The following is a 17,824-nucleotide window of genomic DNA, read 5'->3' as shown; positions in this document are numbered from 1 at the left end:
CATTAAGTCTTCCCATAATACCAATTTGCCATAGTTGTCTCAAGACTACAGTTTTAAAGATAGTAGCTTGATTATATTTAAATTCTACAGTTATGCAGCTAAACTCAGTATTTTTATTTTAAGAATAAATCTGGGGTTTGCTGACTATCCAGGACCATTTTCTTTGTGACTCCTAAGTATCTAAACCAGCCTACTCAGGCTGTTTAAAGCTGTGATGTCAGTTTAATGAAGGTAATTGTTTCTTTGCAAATGCACATTTTTGTCTTAATGTTCTAGTTGGCTTGATTGCCCTGGGATGTGTTTGAGGCTTTATGCTGTAGCTATAAGAAAACAAGTGCCTGTGTGTAGTTTGTTGAAGAGTCTCAACACCCAAAGAAAGAGATAAAACAGAAGATAGCTATATAGAGTGCATATTTTATGTTTATTTGACCAAGTGTTACCTGAAGGACCATCTGGTGAGTGAGTTGATTGTTCAGTATGTTTCAGATGGTGCTGCTAGGTATGAACTGTTCTTAAAAGCATGCTGAGATGGCTTATCACACTGAAATGCATAGACCAGGCCTTACAAGTACTGTTTATTTTCTCTTCCATTAGATCATGTTGTGCTGGTTTTGTTAGCCATATCTCACCCGTAGGAAACCAATCTCTTTATTTCCATCTGGGAATTGTACTTTTTGTGGTATATGCCAGTAAAAGTAACAAGTTATAACTGAGAGCATGCATTTTTAATGTTCTTATGAAGTACCCTATAAGCATAACACAAAAACTAGGTAAATCTCTTTTGTGTTGCATTCAGAAAGTCAAAACATCTGTTTAATACTGCTGTAGCTGAAGGCATTTGTAAAATAGGTGCACAGTTGGTGCTTCTTGCAAATTTGTATCTCTTCTATTACCAAATCAAGTGGACCATGTTAACTGAACTAGTAGGCAGTACTGAGTTCTTGTGAATCTGCCTTTGCCTGTGCAGAGTATGTACGTTGTGTGGGACCCCAAATGATGCAAGTCTCCTTTCAATAGTAAGACAGCTTTTTGTTAAACAATTACTTCGACAAGATAGAAAAATAAGAGTGCTTGCATATACTTGGTATTACAGAGCTATGACATTTGTTTCTTTTATGGTTCTTACCTGAAGTGTCCCAAATGAGCTGCTTTGTGCTGTGGCCTTTTCATATTCTTTACAGGCTTTTCCACCTGACAGTTACTCTTGGAACGAGACAACTAGCCAGATGATGTTCTTGGATCTCCATTAGAATGACTGACACAGACAGTAGTTCCCTCTCAAAATGGAAATACTTTTTTTTTCCTTCTAGGTATTTGTGTGCTAAACCAAGATACTAAATTCTGTTCTACATGAAGGTGATCTGATCCTTAAATGCTACAAAGAAACAAAATATTTTCCCTTCCTTGCCTTCCACAGGGTTTTCTTTTGCATGCCTCAATGGAACAAATTGTTTTCCAAGTCCTCTAACCCAGTATACAGTCTGTTTTACTCGCAGGAATGACTTCATAGATTGGTATTTTAGGATCAGTGTTGTATAATTTAAAAGCTTTAATGTTTGCCACTTTCTAAGTAGCGGAGGGAGGGGAAAACAAATTAAAAAATCTAGACTATAAACAGTATTGAGGCTTCAGATGAATTATGCATCTCAAAAAGCCTAACTAGCTCACAGTCTCGTACAACTTCATACTACATGTCTACTCTAAATTCACTAACTTTTCCTAAAAAAGAAGGCACCAGCTGAGTTTAAAGGCCTTTGCGTTGCCCCAGTGACTGTTTGACTTTAGCTCCTGTGACTAAATTCAGAGGGGTTTTTGTTTCTATTTTTTATTTCTTTTTATTTTTCCCCCCTCAGTAGTGTGAACTTCAGTGTATTTGGTGCTCAAAACAAATATGAAAAAGGGTGGTTCATTCTTTTAGTTTAGGATTGGGAGGCTCTAGTAAAACCTGTCCTCATTACTGTACTTAGATTTAATGTTACTGTAAAATACAGTGTCTTGAGTTGAAAATCTGGAATTATCTTAAACCATACAGTAATTTTTTAGGACTAGCAGAGTAATTAAAACTGTAAAATCTCTCAAAACCTCTAAATACATAGCCCAGTGAAGATGTATGCTACAGTCGTTATATTTCTGGAACAGTGATAGTGCTTGTGAGACACTAATCTACCTATAGATCTGCAAAACTCCTGCTCTACTTGGGCTGTGTGTTTGTAATTAAACTTTTAGCTGCTAACCTGTACCTATGAGTTCTTTAATGTAGGTGTTTGAATTTCAGTATATTTCTTGAACTGTCAGGGAGGCTGCTTTCCTTTCCCCCTACCCCATTCAAGAGAAGTCTGGCCTTAACCTCTATATGCTTTCTGTCTTAAATTTAGAGGAGTACTATTTTGCTGTCTTGTGTTCCACCCTTCTCCACCATGCACCTCCCCCCCAAAAAAAAATTTGTGGGTTTTTTTTTTCCCCTTATGCTGATTCACATGGTGCACTATGAGTAGGTGTTCAAGGAATTCCTAAGCTTCTTGTAAAGCTTTCCTAGAACAGTTTAGGGTTAGAACAACCAATTAATGGAGGCTGTTCACTTTTTTTCCCTGGGAAAAATTGGTGTTTAGAACTGTAAAATCATAGTTTGGGTTGGAAGGGACCTTTAAAATTTTGTTTAGTCCCAACTGCCCTGCATTGAGTAGGAACATTTTCAAGTAGATCAGGTTGCCCATCCAGCCTCATTGTGAATGTTTCCAAGGATGGGCATCTACCATGTCTCTGGACAACCTGCTCCAGTGTTTCACCATACTCGCTGTATACTAACTGAAGACTGAGGCAAAGAAGGTATTAATTACCTCAGCCTTTTCTTCATTCTTTTTATCACTAAGTTCCCACCCACCCCCCCCAAGGGATGGAGATTCTCCTTAGCCTTCCTTTTGTTGATAATGCATTTATAGGAACACTTTTTACTGCCTTTTATGGCAGTACCCAGATTTAAGTTCTAGTTGGGCTTTGGCCCTTCTGACTTTCTCCCTGTAAAGCTTTGTGACATACCCTTAAAGCATTTTTCGTTCTCTTAACATGCATACTAGGAAATTTCTGAAGGAAGTGTCTTAATTGCTGGGAAAAACAGGACAGGACCCCGTTGCACTGAGCAGCTGCCCTGTGATGTGCAGGTAGGCTTCAAATCTGCTACAGATGCTGTTTTTCCTGTAGCCATTAGAGGGCTCTCACATTCAGTGCTACCTGGAAAGATCACTGTAGTTAGACTACAAACAGCAATTAAGCTGGAAACATCATTGGTAAAGATATGTGTGTATAGCACATAGGCAAAACCTGATGTAAGATTTCTTTTTAAGATTTCCCTTACTGTCTCTTACATTAAGGCTGTTAATTACCTTTATTTTGAGCAATATGCAGAAATTCCTTGCTTGTGATACTAATCCTTTTTAGAAAAGGAAAAAGTAGGCCTTTTCCTTCTTGTTAAGATGTTTCATTAGTGCAGGTGAAAGTCCTCGATGCAACTCCTAGTAACATTTAGTGGTGTTTGCTTAGTGCTCCTGATTCTTTCACTGGAATAGAGATCTTTGTATGTAGCTTACCAACTTGTTTGCTGAGTCTTTTCTAAGGGAAAATGTTGCAACAACTGATCTGCATTGATAATACACTTCCTGTAAATGCTGGATTTCATTTATTTTTGATGATAAGTCTGTGTGGTCTTTCTGTTTGAATGTTACAATAGGTTTCATAGATCTGAACTTGTCAGTTGTGCTTATCTTAGTGTTGCGGTGGCTATTCCCTGACTTAGGAGACAGCCAGACTCAGGAATTACTTGTTTTCTTAGGTGGTCTGTGGTAGTTTCATTAATCAAAAGTGCAGTTCTGTTAAATGAATTTTAAATTCAGATTTTTCAAAGATAATTGTGGTGAAGTTTCAGAAATAATGTTTCAGTGTTCTGTTGCCTGTTTGTAAGCTGGGAGGTCTGAGCAGATGAGCTTTGTTTGCTGTGGTATCTGGGGACTTGGTAAGGTGCACAGCACTTCAGAACGCTGGGCTACTAGATGAGAAGCTGTGCTGTGGGACAGTGCAAACCACAGTGTGATTTCTTAAACTGAGAAAGTACTGGACGTGTCTACTGGGGTGAAGGAAGCCCGAATATGGAATTTCTTTTGCTACATGTAACTTGATAGTGTTTGGTCAGCTCTTAATAAGTCTTAACACAGTTGATTCCATGCAGAGTATCTGCAGAAGGATCTGGAGTCTTGAGCTGAGGAGTTGGTGGTTTGAAATAGAAGACAGGAATTGACACCTTAGCAAATCCTTGTATGTCCAGGGAAAGAACATTTTCTAGGTCCCCATGTAAATTCAGGGCTGCTGCAGAAACATGTCTGAATAGGTGTCTGCTGACTCCATTTCCCTTGCCTGGGGGGGAATGGATGTGACAGCCAGACACATCTGCTGCTGAAAGGTCCCTCATCTGTGTGCATTCAAATTATTAAGCAGGTCCTGAACTCAGGCCAGCACAAACTGCAGGCAGAGCTCCTTAAAACCAAGTGATGTTTGGATACTAAGTGAACAATACACTGTACTTACTCTTTATGATAAGCTAAGCTTTAAAACTGTTCTTCCAGTCAGCATTCTTAAATAAATGAATCTGAAATAACTTCCACAAGCCTTGATTTGTGTCTCTTCTTTTTAACTCTTTGATCCATTTTTAAGAAACTATACCTGAATATAATAGCCCTGTATGGTGACTGAGCTGCATGCAGCTGAAGGTGTAGGAATCTTTATACAGACTAAAGATACATGAGTTCACTGTTTTTGTAGTATTTCTTAGTTACATTATGCTTTGTAATACTTCAGCATGGTTAGTGTGAATGGATATTAAAAAATCTTAAACATCTGTTTTAAACCACCTAGGTTCTATTTCTGTATGTTAATCTTCACACTGTGGTGGACCCAGCTGTGCAGTCCATCTTCTGCAGAGAATTGTACCAGTTGCCATGGCAGCATATAGCTACCTACTGGTGACAATAATAGGCATGTGACTCCTTTGATAACTGTCACAATGCAATTTAGTCATCAGCCAGCAGGTGGGGCATTAAGCTAACAAAACCCTACCAAATACTGTAATTTAAATAGTTCTCTTAGGGAACACTATAGCCTGTCCTTTTTATGATAAAAGCTCTCTGTCACAGAATGTAGCAGTTCTTATTGTAGGCTAATTTAATTTATGCATGGAAGAAATGCAGTGAAAACACTTTGTAGATTACCAAAGGTTGTGTTACAGTGTGTGATGGGTTTGACAGAAAGGCAGGGTTTCTTAGCAGGTCTGAGTGTTTTGTCAGGACAGAGCTGGGCACTCCATGGAGGAAGCAGGACAGGGAAGTTTAAACCACAGTTTTATTCTGTAGCTGATAAATTCCTGTCAGCTTATCTGTAGCTCTCTTCAGTTCCTCTCTTTTGGTAAGTGAGAAAAGGCTTTCATTTTTCTTTCTGCTTTCAGGTAAGTCCAGTTTATTCTACAATCCCAAGAATTTGAGAAATATAAAATAGTAAAAAGAAAAGCCTGTAGTGTGTATTTTCAATGGATTCATTTAGCCTTCTTCGTTCCCATTTTTACAGAGGTAGGTTTGAAATGAGTAAGAACATGGAATACTTCTTTAAACTGTATACTCATTCTGAATTTCTCTGTTCTTGTAAATGGAACAGGGTCGTTGGAAATGGATGAGAACTCAGCCATGTGGTTTACCTTTGTTAACAGTGCTTACTGTTACCTGCTGTTTTCAATGTTTCCTAGGTCCAAAGTGCTTGGCTGAAGAAGGGAGGGTTTATCTAGCAGAAACTGTGGGTAACAGTTTTTAGTTCCTGCATCTGTTTCTCCTAGGGAATTACAAGCTCTCTGAAATGTTTGCTTTCTTGTGTGACATTTTCCAATATAAATGATACTTTATGACAAAAGGTATTATGAAGCCAACAATGAACAAAAAAGTGAGTGTTCACTTGTATATTTGCTTATCTTGTTATAGAAGCACTACTGAAGATGAGAAAAATGTATTACTTTGTTTAAGGGTCACCATACTTTGAATTCTTGCATTTGGTGGTGACCTTTAAACAGTTTCAGTTAAAAACTACAGTACTAGTCCATGTCAGGGTGTGTCTAGGTCAGTTTGTGTAGTAGCTGTTACTGAAACCTGTATATAACTGGAAAAATAAAGAGACAAGAAAACAGATACTCGAGAATATGCTCAGCTTCTTGTGTTGTGTGTGCCTCAGAATTTCTGAGCTTGTCTTTGATCCCACCTTTTGGTATATATTGAACAGAGTAGCAAGGCAGGCTGTACTAGTGTTTTTGCCACAGTGTCACAGAATGCAGTTAAAAGGAATTATATGTGCTGTATGAGTCCAATATGTTTTCATCATTGCCTTTACAGACTTAGTAATGCTTCAACCTAAATAGCAGTCAGCTAACTTGAAACAAAGCTGTTAAAAAGTCAAACCATGAAACTAACTTCTTTTATAAACCATTAGGATTCTTTAACAGATTTTCTGCCATACTCAGTGTTAAACAATTTCTTTATATTTATATATATATATAAACCAAACAAACAATCCTGTAATGGAACTCTTTAAAAAGAAGGCAGTAGGAGGTAATACTATGTATTCATATGTAGAGCTCTTCAGAAGTACTTGGTATGTGTTGTGAGTATGGTAATTTCAAGTACTGTACACATGCTGCCTAACTAGCAAAAAATATCCTGTTTGCAGAACTAGAAGCAGCTCCTGAGGCCACAGACAAGCTAAATCAGGAAAATTCTAGGATATATGGTAGTGTGAATAAGATTCTTTAGCAATGTTAGGGGGATGTGTGTCACTAGTGATGACTCCTTAACTGTGTCCTGAAGCTTTGAGTTTCTGGCAGTGGATCCTGTTACAGCTACTAGAGTGGTCTCTTAATCCAAGTGGCAGAGGTCTGTATTTTGGCAGCGGATGATGTATTATCTCAAAGCAGCCTGCTTGGCTTGTAATGTGCTGCCTCAAACTATAAAATTCATGTTTCTGTGTCTGTTCCCTCACATATGTACAAGCAAAGGATGAAACAGAATTGTATTATAGTACTGTTAATTATTTTTGAAAGAATGCTTTTCAACTTGGAAAGCAGAAATCTCAAACCTAATTAGAAACAGAATTGTGTCTTAAGTTTATGCACAGAAGCAGTTAGAGAATTGGCTGAAATGTCCATTAAGTACTCCTTGCAAATCACTATGGGAAGCAGACTTGCCTTATTCAGGAGCAGAGTTCTTTTTAATTTGGTCTAAATTAAGTAACATGGAAACTCAGACTTCAGTCTCTTTGACTTGCTAGTAAACTTAAGTTTAAAAACTTGAGTAATAATCTTACTACCTGCTCTTTCATCCTGTGTGCTGTCCTTCATATCAGGTGATAAACAGAAGGTGGAGCTAGCAGGGAAAATGGAGTTGCTGTGAGTAGTCACAAATACCACTGTATTGGTTATCCGTGTAACATGGATATACTTTAAATCTGCATACTTAACTGTAAGGTCAAGGATGAAACTTAATGATTTTATTTTTCAAACACTGTTCCCAAAGAGCATAGCAGAGCAAGGTTTCTAAAGACTTGCAGGTTTTGTAACTTACTGTCCTAGAAAACAGAAGTAGTGCAGAAAATAAGCTTTAGCTTTTACAGTAAGTTAGTCAACTAAAGTATTTATTGAACAAGTAAACAGATAACATCAGACAAGCTTGTATCTCTGGAAATGCTGGAGAGTATGGAGACCACATTTACCTTGTTCTAATGTTAGTCACTTTGTTAATTATTACATGTTTAAGCATCTTCTGTTTAACACCACTGGCTTTCTGCCTCTGGTGGCATGTATATAAAGCTCTGCATGCTGAAATCACTTTCACAATGGAACTGCCTAGGTCAGTATGGTTTTACAGTTTTCAAAATCTAAAACTAACGTGTAGCTCCTCCACTCGTGCTTTTTTCTTTGTAATTGAATCTCTTTGGAGAAGGTTAGTCCTGTCCTGAACTGTTACTTCTAGTTGGCTCTAGTATAGAAAGTGGTGTGTTTTTTTTTTTTTTTAAGTTCTTTATACTGTTTCTTAGGCCCCTGGGTTAGATTGTTGTTCTTGTTCATACTCTTGGCAAGCTTTATCTTGTTAGCTGTACCTGATCCAGTTATGCAACAAAGATATCCCAAAAGAGTCTTTCAGACTTAACTGTGGAAGGTAGAGCACTGTTTGAAGACTTTTAGGTTTGAGTAGTTTAAAGTAAACTTAGAGGTAGGGTAGTTCAGGCCAAGGTGATACTTCTGGCATATAAAACCTATTAATGCACTCAGAATGAACAGTTTATGTACAGTTTATGTAAGATACTAACGTTTCGTAAAAGGATTAATTAATTACAACTTTCTCATCCAGTAAGTGGTGCCACTTTAGTGGTTTGTTTTCAAACTAGCTTGGAGATGCACAAGTTGGGTTTGCCATATTTAGCAGTGATTTATGTAGATGTGATGGGTTAAGTTGTCTTCAGCTGCAGATCAGGAATCTGGACATTACTAACTGATGAAGTTACACTCAATGTGACATGTACCCTGTACTGGTTGCTGTCTGTGCCATTGAAACAGCTTGGCTGCTGCAAATTGGGGGGATATAGTTTTTTTTTCTGGGGTGTATCTTACCTGTCCACCTACTATAAAGGTAATAGACTGCTAACATTTATTAAAATTTCATGAATATTCTTGCATTATTTAAAGTGCCTGATTTGTCCTTTTTCCATATTGGTGAAATTTATTCAAATGCGAATCTTTGACCTCATTAGTACAGTTGGGCACCAGGTATCTGGTAGGTGGAAATCTAGAACATCAGAAGTTCTGAGAATCACTTGCCATTATATGTGAATTAGAAGAAATTGAAAAATGCATTGTATATAGTGCTCTTAAGGAATGATCAGAAAATAGAAATATGGATGAGTACATATCCAGTGCCTTACTGACGATACTGGTTCTCTCTTTAGCAGCAGCATAGACCTGACTTCTCTTTCTATTCTGTTTTGGTTCCTTCTATGATTTGGATGTAGTTTTTGTGGTATTTCTGAGGAGCTATGGTTTAGTTCTGAATAAGGCCCTATGAAATAACTTCTTTGCAGTGAGAAAACAGCTAATACAAAATTAAATCTATGTATGTGTGTACTGGAACATCCAGGAAAGGAAAAATAAATAGGGATGAATTAATAGATTGTCATTAATTCTCAAATGTAGCCACAGCTTTCCTCTTACTCCTATGGAGGCATATCCTTTCAGGTCCTGGTAAGTAAAAATTACCTTCATATAATGTGTAGCTTTCAGAAATCTATGGCCAAAATACAAACTAGAAAGCAAAAAGGGTGGTTTATCAACAAATAAAATTCTGATCCTTGAAAGAATAATTAGGATGTTTCACAGCAGTTGAAATTAGATCTGAAACTAATAACAATAAAAGAAGAAAACACATGGAATTACTTGACAGTTCAGTTTCTCTCATATTGGCTTTTCTTTCATCTTTTGTTAATAAAAATCTCAGCAGATACTAAACATGCTTTTGGAGATGGTAGGTACATAACAAAACTAACTTTCTTTACTAATATTTTTGTCTGTTTCTGATTAAGTTAATCAGTAGTAACTCAGTTCTGCTGAATCCTGTTCAATATGATGGTGAAGTTGCAGGTGTCTGGGTTTTTTTTGTTTTACTTTTTGACAGAGGAAACATTTTGTTTTAAATTAGCATTAAATATTTTTTTCATATTGGTATGAAGAACAGAAAAATGGGATATGGTTAACCTGAATGCTGGAGTCTGTAGTCAAAACAACAGTAACTGGTGTAACACTGAGTTTCATACAGAAAAATAAATGCTTATGCTTATGTGGATCTTTCTCATTAGTTGTTCAAATAATGCTTGGAATAACCAAGCAAGACATTATCTAGTGGCATAACTAGAAACACCTTGCATGGGAGAGAAATGCTGTGCATGTGATTTTTGACTGCTTTTCACAATATGTAATCTTCTCTGCCTATTCCAAAGCAAGTACAGATATTTGGCAAAGCAGAATTCTGCAATGCCCTACCAGTAGCAATTTACACCTACATCGAACTTGCCTTACCCAGCTGTACCCAGTGTTACAAAGTGCAAATGGAAAATGTGATCACTCCTGCTTGTGACACAGGAGGCTGTAGAGCTCTGTGCTGCTAAATCTGTGGCTTTACAAGAAAGATTACACTGGCTGCAAACAAATAAAAACTATTAAAGCACTTAACTCCTGAGGTAAACTAATATTTGCTAATGGAGTGTCTAGTGGCAACATCTTAGTGTCGATTAAAGCAGCAAGGTCCTTCAGTTGTTTATAGTTAAATGGTTGTTAGAGCAGTAATTTACTAAATTTACTATTTAATTACTGAGTCACTTGTGTTTTGCAGTAGTTTATCTGAGGGGGTGTGTATATACATGCATTTATATATATATATATATATATATACACACACTGAAAACCTCAACTGAAATGTCTGCAGGATGCTTGTTTAGATTTTTTTTCCAGTTCATCAGATTTATCAAGGGAATAATGTTGGCTCTTCTTAAGAGTACCACGTGAAATAGCTGTTACAGTCAGAATACATTCTAGATCATATGAAGTCTGCACCGAAGTGGTTCTGAAAGAGGCAATCTTGAAATGTGGGAATGGTGTATTTAAAAAAATATGAACAGTAATGAGCCAGCATTCTGGAATTCTGAAATTCTTACAGTGGTAGCCTAGGAACAATGGTTTAGAAGTACAGTCTCAATTTAGATTGTATGCTGTGTTTCAGCTTACATGCCTTGATGCTGAGCACTTGAACCATCTTGTATTTCAAGGTAGATACACCTACATAGGTGTAATAAATCTGTTGCTTATGTAATAGACTTTTGTAGTCGGAGAAAAACACCATGTCGTGTTCTATGCAACAGAATTTCAATTCTCTACAAAGTGCATGATGGGTTTTATATTTAACACTGGAGTACAGGAATTCGAGGCTGGAGTTGGTGCATTGAAATGTCTTGCATCTGATAGCTCTTAAGTTTGCAGGCATATCTGATAGTTACCGACTGTGAAGTGGTTTGTAGTGCCTGGGTCTGTGCTGTGTGACCCACTGTAAACAATGTGAACACTTCTGTGCAGGACTGCTTCTTCATAGCAATCTGTGGTCATCTGGGAATGTTATTTTCTCAGTGCTGATGTCCCTTTCTGTATCTGAGAAGACTTTGCACCAGCAAAACTCTTTAATATTGCCAGACATTCAGTTCAACCCCTGATGTGCAGACTGGCAAATCCTATAGTGTCAGCAAGGTCTGGTGCCTGGGATGCTCCTTCTGGAGCCATCTAAGACCTGATGTGTTTAAAATACAGAGAAAGCTGCACATTCACTTCTTCCTATATACTCAGAAATCTTTCCCCATATGCTTTAACAGCAGCAGTAGAAAAACAGCTCAATTACATGGCACCCTGATGTGACTACATGCTGCTTTCTCACAGAGTTGGAAAGTCAGAGATACTAATGAGTGGAGGAAAATTATGAAGGACAAGGAAAGAGGAAAAAACTCTAAATAATTAAAAGAAACTAAGAGGAAAAAACCAAAACACACAGAAGGAAATGGAAAAAGAGACTGACGTTCCCATACTAGTGTTTGCTTCATAGTTCAGCAGTGGTAGAGAAGTAACTTCATTTCCATACTTCCCAGTGTTTTGATGTTAATGCTTTTGGCTACTGACTAGGAGCCAATGCTGATAGTTATGCTTTAAGAAGACATGAAAGCAGACAGAGGCCATTCTGGGGAAACTTCCTTGTTCCCTTATGCCACTTGAGGGAAAAGTTGAGGGAGTACTTTCAAATAGATATAATCCATCACAAAACCAACCTCAAATACAGAAATATCCTGCTGTTAGGAGTTGAGGTGTTAGTGTAGTGTTTGCTTATATATTTTTTTACATAATTTGATTAGGTTTATGCACCTACGCAGTAGGGAGAAAGGTTCTGAAGTGGAAAAGTGTAACAAATGTAATTGTGTCTGCTGGGCACAAGGGTTTCAAGCAGTTTCAGTGTTAATCAAGGTTTAGGAGTTGCTGAACAGGTTTCTGGCCTAATAAGGGTAAATACAGTAAAGGTGGCAAGCAGAGTTCCAGACTTGGTCCACAGGCATGACAATTAGGATGGATACATGTTTTTCTGGAGAGACGGGGAAGATGAGGGTGGAGGGTTGCCCCCTTAGTGAAAAGAGTGGCTGGAATGAATGGAGCTCTTGGATGAATTACAGGCTGGTTGAGAAGGCTAAGGATCAAAGGAGAGGCTACTGAGGGTGACAAGCTGGTGGATTACAGACCAGCTACTCATGAACCTGACCAGCAGGTTGATTAAATTAGCAACTCAACACTACCTATGGGGCATAGGTCCTGATCCTTGGGGAGGTGTTGATCTCCCTGGCAGCTTGGAAGGGCAACATCGTGGGATGCAAGCAATATCCAGCAGGTTAAAGGAACCTTTCTTGGTAGATACACTGACTGGGCCATGTAGGGGTGTTGCAGAAATGGATGTCCACTAACAATGAAGAATTGTTTAGGAATGTGGTAACAACAACTCTGGCTGTAGTCATGATGATACAATAGAGCCCAACATCCTAAAAGGAGTGGGGAAGGCAAGTCCTTGGATTTCCTATAGCAAATTTTGGCTTATTTAGGGAACTGGTAATTAGAATGTCATGGGAGGCAGTGCTGAAGGGTAAAAGGGAGCATACGAAAGCTGGCAGTTGAGAGCAACCTTTTCCCTGTGCAAGAGTGGCAAATGAACTGGGACACCAGCTGTGCTAAATGGGCAATATTTGACTGATCCTCCTTGCAAAACTATTGTGGAAGCAAGAATGGTGAAGGAGTTAGTAGAAATGTTGCCAAGGCATGTAAGGATGGTGTTAGTGCACACTAGGGCTTGTGGAGTCTCGCATTGCTCTCAAATAAAACATCTTAACAGTAAGAGGCTGAACAGAGAACATGTAGGCCTGTTGTTGCATGTGAGCACAGGTAAGGCTGATGTACTCAAAGCTGCCTTTGCCTCAGTCTTCTGACCTGTGTACTTGGAGGCAAGGTCCGAGCAAGCCAAGACCAACCAGCAGTGGATGAGGATCAGGACAGACCCATACAAATCTGAGACCAGCTGGGCTGAGTGTGAGGGTGCTGGAAAGAGCTGGCTGGTGCCTTGAGAGCAACTGCTCTCTCTGCTTTTTAGAGTGGGGTGAGGAGGGTCCACAACAACTAAAGCAAGGCAAACGTTGCACCCATCTTCCGAAAAGGCCAAAGGACTGCTTGGGGAACCATGAGGAAATCAGTCCCAGGGAAAATGACCCTTTGGAACAGATATGCTTCTGTGTATTTCCTGTGTCTAGAAAGGGTGCCATCATAATTGCCAACTGTCTGTCTTATATGATGAAATGGCTGCATTTGTAGGCATGGGGATGGTAGTGGATGCCATGGCAACTTTAGTAAGGTGATAGGCACTGGTTCCTGTGCTGGTTTTGTATGTGCTTGGGATTCTGTAGTCGGGGTGGGCGGACAGCTAGGTGGGTGAGAAACTCAGCTGCACTGTAATGAGCTGCACTTCGCCTGAAGAGCAGCAGCAAGTGGAGGCCTGTTGCATGTTAAGGTCTTTCTCAAGGACCTGGAGGAGATAGGACCCACTGCTGCCATGCTTGCACACCGCCACAGAGTGGGGGTGCAATTGACACGCTTCAGGGCTGGGCTGCTGTTCAGAAGGGCCTGCGCAGGCTCAAGAACAGGCCAGCATGAGTTTTGTTTTTACTTTAACACAAACATGTTCTGCATCTGGGATGGGACAGCACCTTGCACAGCTCCAAACTGGGGACTGCCTGTCTGGTTGGCAGCTCTGAGGCAAAGGCTGTGGGCATGTTAGTAGGCAACAAACATAACTACAGAATGCCCCCAGCTTGGAAGGAGTGATTATCCTTGTCTATTTGGCACTCATTCGGGCACTTCCAGCCAGTGTGCCCAGGTATATCATCCACCCCTCACAATCCTGTGCCAAGACAAGCTCAGTGGAGGGCCACGCAGACCACGGCTGGAGCACATGTCCTGCAGGGGCAGGCTGAGGCAGTTGAACTTGTCTGACCTGGAAGAACGGAGGGCTCGCCACCATGTGAGGGAGGATGAGAGAACAGGAGACGTTCAGCCTTTGGGTATAAGGAGGCCGGTTCCACTGCGGTGAGCACCGAGGCAGAGCCCTCCCCGGCCTGAGCCGCAGGGGGAGCGCTGGGGCTAGGGTGAGGGCCGAGGCGAGCAGTGCCCGAGACCCTTCCAGCCCTGGCCGGCGGTCGGAGCGATCCCCCTCCGGTCCGGCTTGGAGGACCGGGCGGGACGTGCCGCCGCCGCCGCCGCCCGTGTCCTGCCTCGCTGCGGCTCTAGCTGGGCGCGGGGCTCGGCCCCACAGCTCGGAGGAAGAGGAAGTGGCCGCGGCGCCCGGGCGGGCTCGGCCGTGCTCGGCGCTGCGCTGCCCCGCCGTGCCACCGCCCCTGCCCGCGCCGCGCAAACTTTGTGCCGGGCAGCGGGGCCGGGCGGCGCTGCCCCGGCACCTCCCTGTCGCGGAGCCTGGGCGGTGCGGGGGAGAGCGGCCCCGGCGCGGGGCGGGCGGGCACGGGCGGCAGCCGGAGGAGGCGGAGGAAGCGCTGTCAGCGGGGCCGGCCGTCTCCGCCCGCCGGGCATCCTTCAGCACCGCCGGGCTGAGCTTCGCCCGCCGCCTGTCTGAGGTACCGCCCGCCAGGCAAACTTGGCGAGGGGGCAGGAGGGGGTTCGGGGGCGCCCTGGGGAGGGTCGGCGCGGCGGAGCGGGGAAAGCCGCTCCGGGACTCGGACTCGTCCTGATCCGCGGGCTCCTGAAGTTGGGGGGGACCGGCCGGTCCCGTCCTGCCGTTCTCTGGGGGGCCGTTAGGCCGGGGCCCGCGGCGGGAGGCGCGGTCCTGTCAGACGGTGAGGAGACCCCCGCGGCGGTCCGGGGGGCCGGAGGCGGCGGGGCCGAGACCCGCTCCCAGCCAGCGCGGGCGTGCCGGTCTGTCCCCCGCCGCGGTGAGGCAGAGCCGGGCCGGCGGCAGAGCTCCGGGAGGAGCCGGCTGGGGGCTCCTGCCCAGCCGCGCTCCGCTCCTGCCACGGCGGGCACCTGGGAGCATTGGTACCGCGACGTGCCATCGTGTGGCTATCGGGGGTCTGTGGTTCTGCAGCTGCTGTTTTCAAAGGCTGCGCTGGATATTGCCTTTATAAGTCCGCGATACTGCTCCGGCACGGTTTTGTTCCAGTGTGAGGAGAGGCGGCATGACCGTGGGTCAGCAGCTGTGTATCTGTGCATGAAACCCATCTGCCTCCTCTCTGGTTTATCTAGATTCTTGTCAGAGCGGCAACTTTTCATAGCCTGTGTATTTCTGGAAAGGGGAATTTAGTTGGATGGACTTTCAGAGCGCTTCAGCGGTGCTTCCAACTCGGTCAGATAATTAATGGGAGACATTTGTTCTCCATTCCGAGGGAGCGTGCTTGGCTCCAGGTCGGACCAGCGGAACAAGCTGAGGCAGAGGCTGCTGTGTGGCAGGACGGGAGCAGTGCTGGAGCCGTCCTGGGGTCTCGGTGCAGGGTGTGCTAGAGCACTTCTTGCGTGTAATAATAACAATACAGGACAAAATGCTCTTTAGTGTTTTCAGCCAAGTTTGGAAGCTGATTGTATATATCCTGCTTCTGTTTTTATGCTGTAAAAGACAAATTATGTTTGGCTTTTATTATGTATCAGAATAAGTAACGTCAAGATATAGCTGATCTCTAGTTTGTAAGGGGAAATCTTTCTGTACATCTGCTTTTACGTTTTATTTTTAATGAATCCAGTCCATTTCTGCTCTTGGTATTGAATAACAAGCTACTGGCAGTAACCCTCTTTTTCACAATACTAGTGGTCACATTTTTGTATTTAATGTCTATTTTTTTCTAAGGAAAAAAAAAAGGCTGAGAATGAAGAGTTATTTTAGGAATCTAACTTAACCTCAAGTTAGTTACATTAGACAAGGGGCTTTCCACTGCTTGAATGCTGGCATTCCCCTGGTCTGAGAGCGAGAATGTGGCACGAAATGAGTATATACAACTGTGATTAAATACCTAGGGGAGTTCTGAGCTGTGGTGCTGGGAAATGCAGATACCATACTGGGTATAATGAAGTGGCCTTATAATCTGTGGTGAAAAGCTGGAGCCACAGCCTTTGGAAGGACAAAAATCAAACTCAAAGTCTGTATTTAAAGTAAATAAAAAATAAATCACACAACTATTATTCCATTTCCCGACTTCATGTGAGATCCCACAGCTTCACACTTTGCTCCAGTGGTCAACTTTACCTTTTACCCCAAATCGGCTGGCCAGGGTTTTACTCCATGGCAAACTAGCAACAGAGAGTAAGCATAGGGCTGTGAAGCCTGTCTAGCTTTGTGTTTTACCATAGTTTTACTTGCTGTCCTTGAAACTACTGTGCATACATTGCATCATGCATCTGTTTTCCATGTCTCTTTTCTGTGGGTTTAGAGTGGTATGGGATTAACTTTAAAGGAAGGCTGGATTCATATCTCACATTCCTATGCACTCTTCTGTCAGGTCCAGTCAGTCTTTAATTTGCGAGACAGTAAATGTTGGCTGTTACAGTTTTCCCTTAAGTTCTTGAGAGCAGCTCTCTACCCTTTCTTAGCATCTCATAAGTCTTGTGTCTTCATTTGGAGGCATCTTGCTTGAACATTTACAGCTGTGATATGTCTTAAGAAATTTCACCTGTACTTGGTCTACCTTGACCAGAAATACCCTACTTGGTCTAGTGCAAGGTGTACCTGCTGGTGGCAGGGGGTTGGAACTAGATGATCGTCAAGGTCCCTTCCAACACAAACCCTTCTATGGTTCTATGAAATATGTGGTACCATCTGAATCTTTAGCTATACTGAAAGACAGCATCATGGTATCATTAGGTATTGTATCTTCTGGATGAGCATTACAGGGTGGTGTGGGTGGGTGGGGTAAGAAGCAAGGTTCTCCCACCAGCCTACTGTTCCTCAGGGTGCTCCCGAGTACCAGCACACTGGCCTTACTCCTCCACCAGTGTTCTCTGATGCTGTTTGCTTTTCTTCCTCCCGCACTCTCACCCACACGAACACATGCTCAGAGCAGCTTTGTTTCCTTAGGGAGGATTGAGTGCAGCTGGTGGCAGCCACTGGTGACAGAATGGGAGCCTGCAGAGGTGGCCCACCTACCTGCAGGCACAGGACAGTGCAGAGGAAAGTTAAGTGTGTGTTATTCAGGGCAGCAGAGTTAAGCCCAGGACTGGTGTTGTGAACACTGCAATAAAAACCATAGCACCTCATAATGTTTTGTTGAAATCACGTTATCACGGTGGCGTGTTATTTGACATGTTGCATGCTAGGGCTGTGATTTCTTGTGACTTGTATATATAAGACCTATCAGGGTAGCCTGTTCTAATTCCACTGAACCCATATTGTATTTATCCATGTATTGCTTTGTTGTCTTCCTAAAGCTTAGAAAACTCTTGAGGCGAGACTAACAATTGTCTTAATTGGCCATATTATGCTTTCCTCATTGTTTTGTGTAGGCAGCACATTTTCTTGTCTCCCAGGGAGATGGTACCAAACCCGGTGCAATAGTTTGTCTTTAATTGTAGCAATCAGATCTGTAGTTCATCATGACAGGTCTTCCAGAGTGCTTGGTAGGAGTCCAAATTAGTCCT

At 42.1% G+C, this 17,824-nt stretch overlaps 1 protein-coding gene across 3 annotated transcripts in view; it reads left to right on the top strand.

Moving 5' to 3' along the window:
- Positions 1–14,150: 14,150 nt before the first annotated feature.
- Positions 14,151–17,824, top strand: part of RFTN1 (raftlin, lipid raft linker 1) — a 99,655-nt gene continuing 95,981 nt past the window's right edge. Inside the window, exon 1 of one of the 3 annotated variants that reach the window (XM_065666015.1) lies at positions 14,151–14,278. The gene's annotated coding sequence lies outside the window, so the exon portion shown is untranslated. Of the gene's footprint in view, positions 14,279–14,352; positions 14,821–14,909; positions 15,040–17,824 lie in introns of those variants that run through there. The other 2 variants (XM_065666014.1, XM_065666016.1) reach the window with 2 other exon arrangements.

Source organism: Lathamus discolor, chromosome 2, assembly GCF_037157495.1.
Source record: "Lathamus discolor isolate bLatDis1 chromosome 2, bLatDis1.hap1, whole genome shotgun sequence".
NCBI lineage: Eukaryota > Metazoa > Chordata > Aves > Psittaciformes > Psittacidae > Lathamus > Lathamus discolor.
Note: the sequence above shows the minus strand (reverse complement) of the source record. Positions and strands in the feature narration are given on the sequence as shown.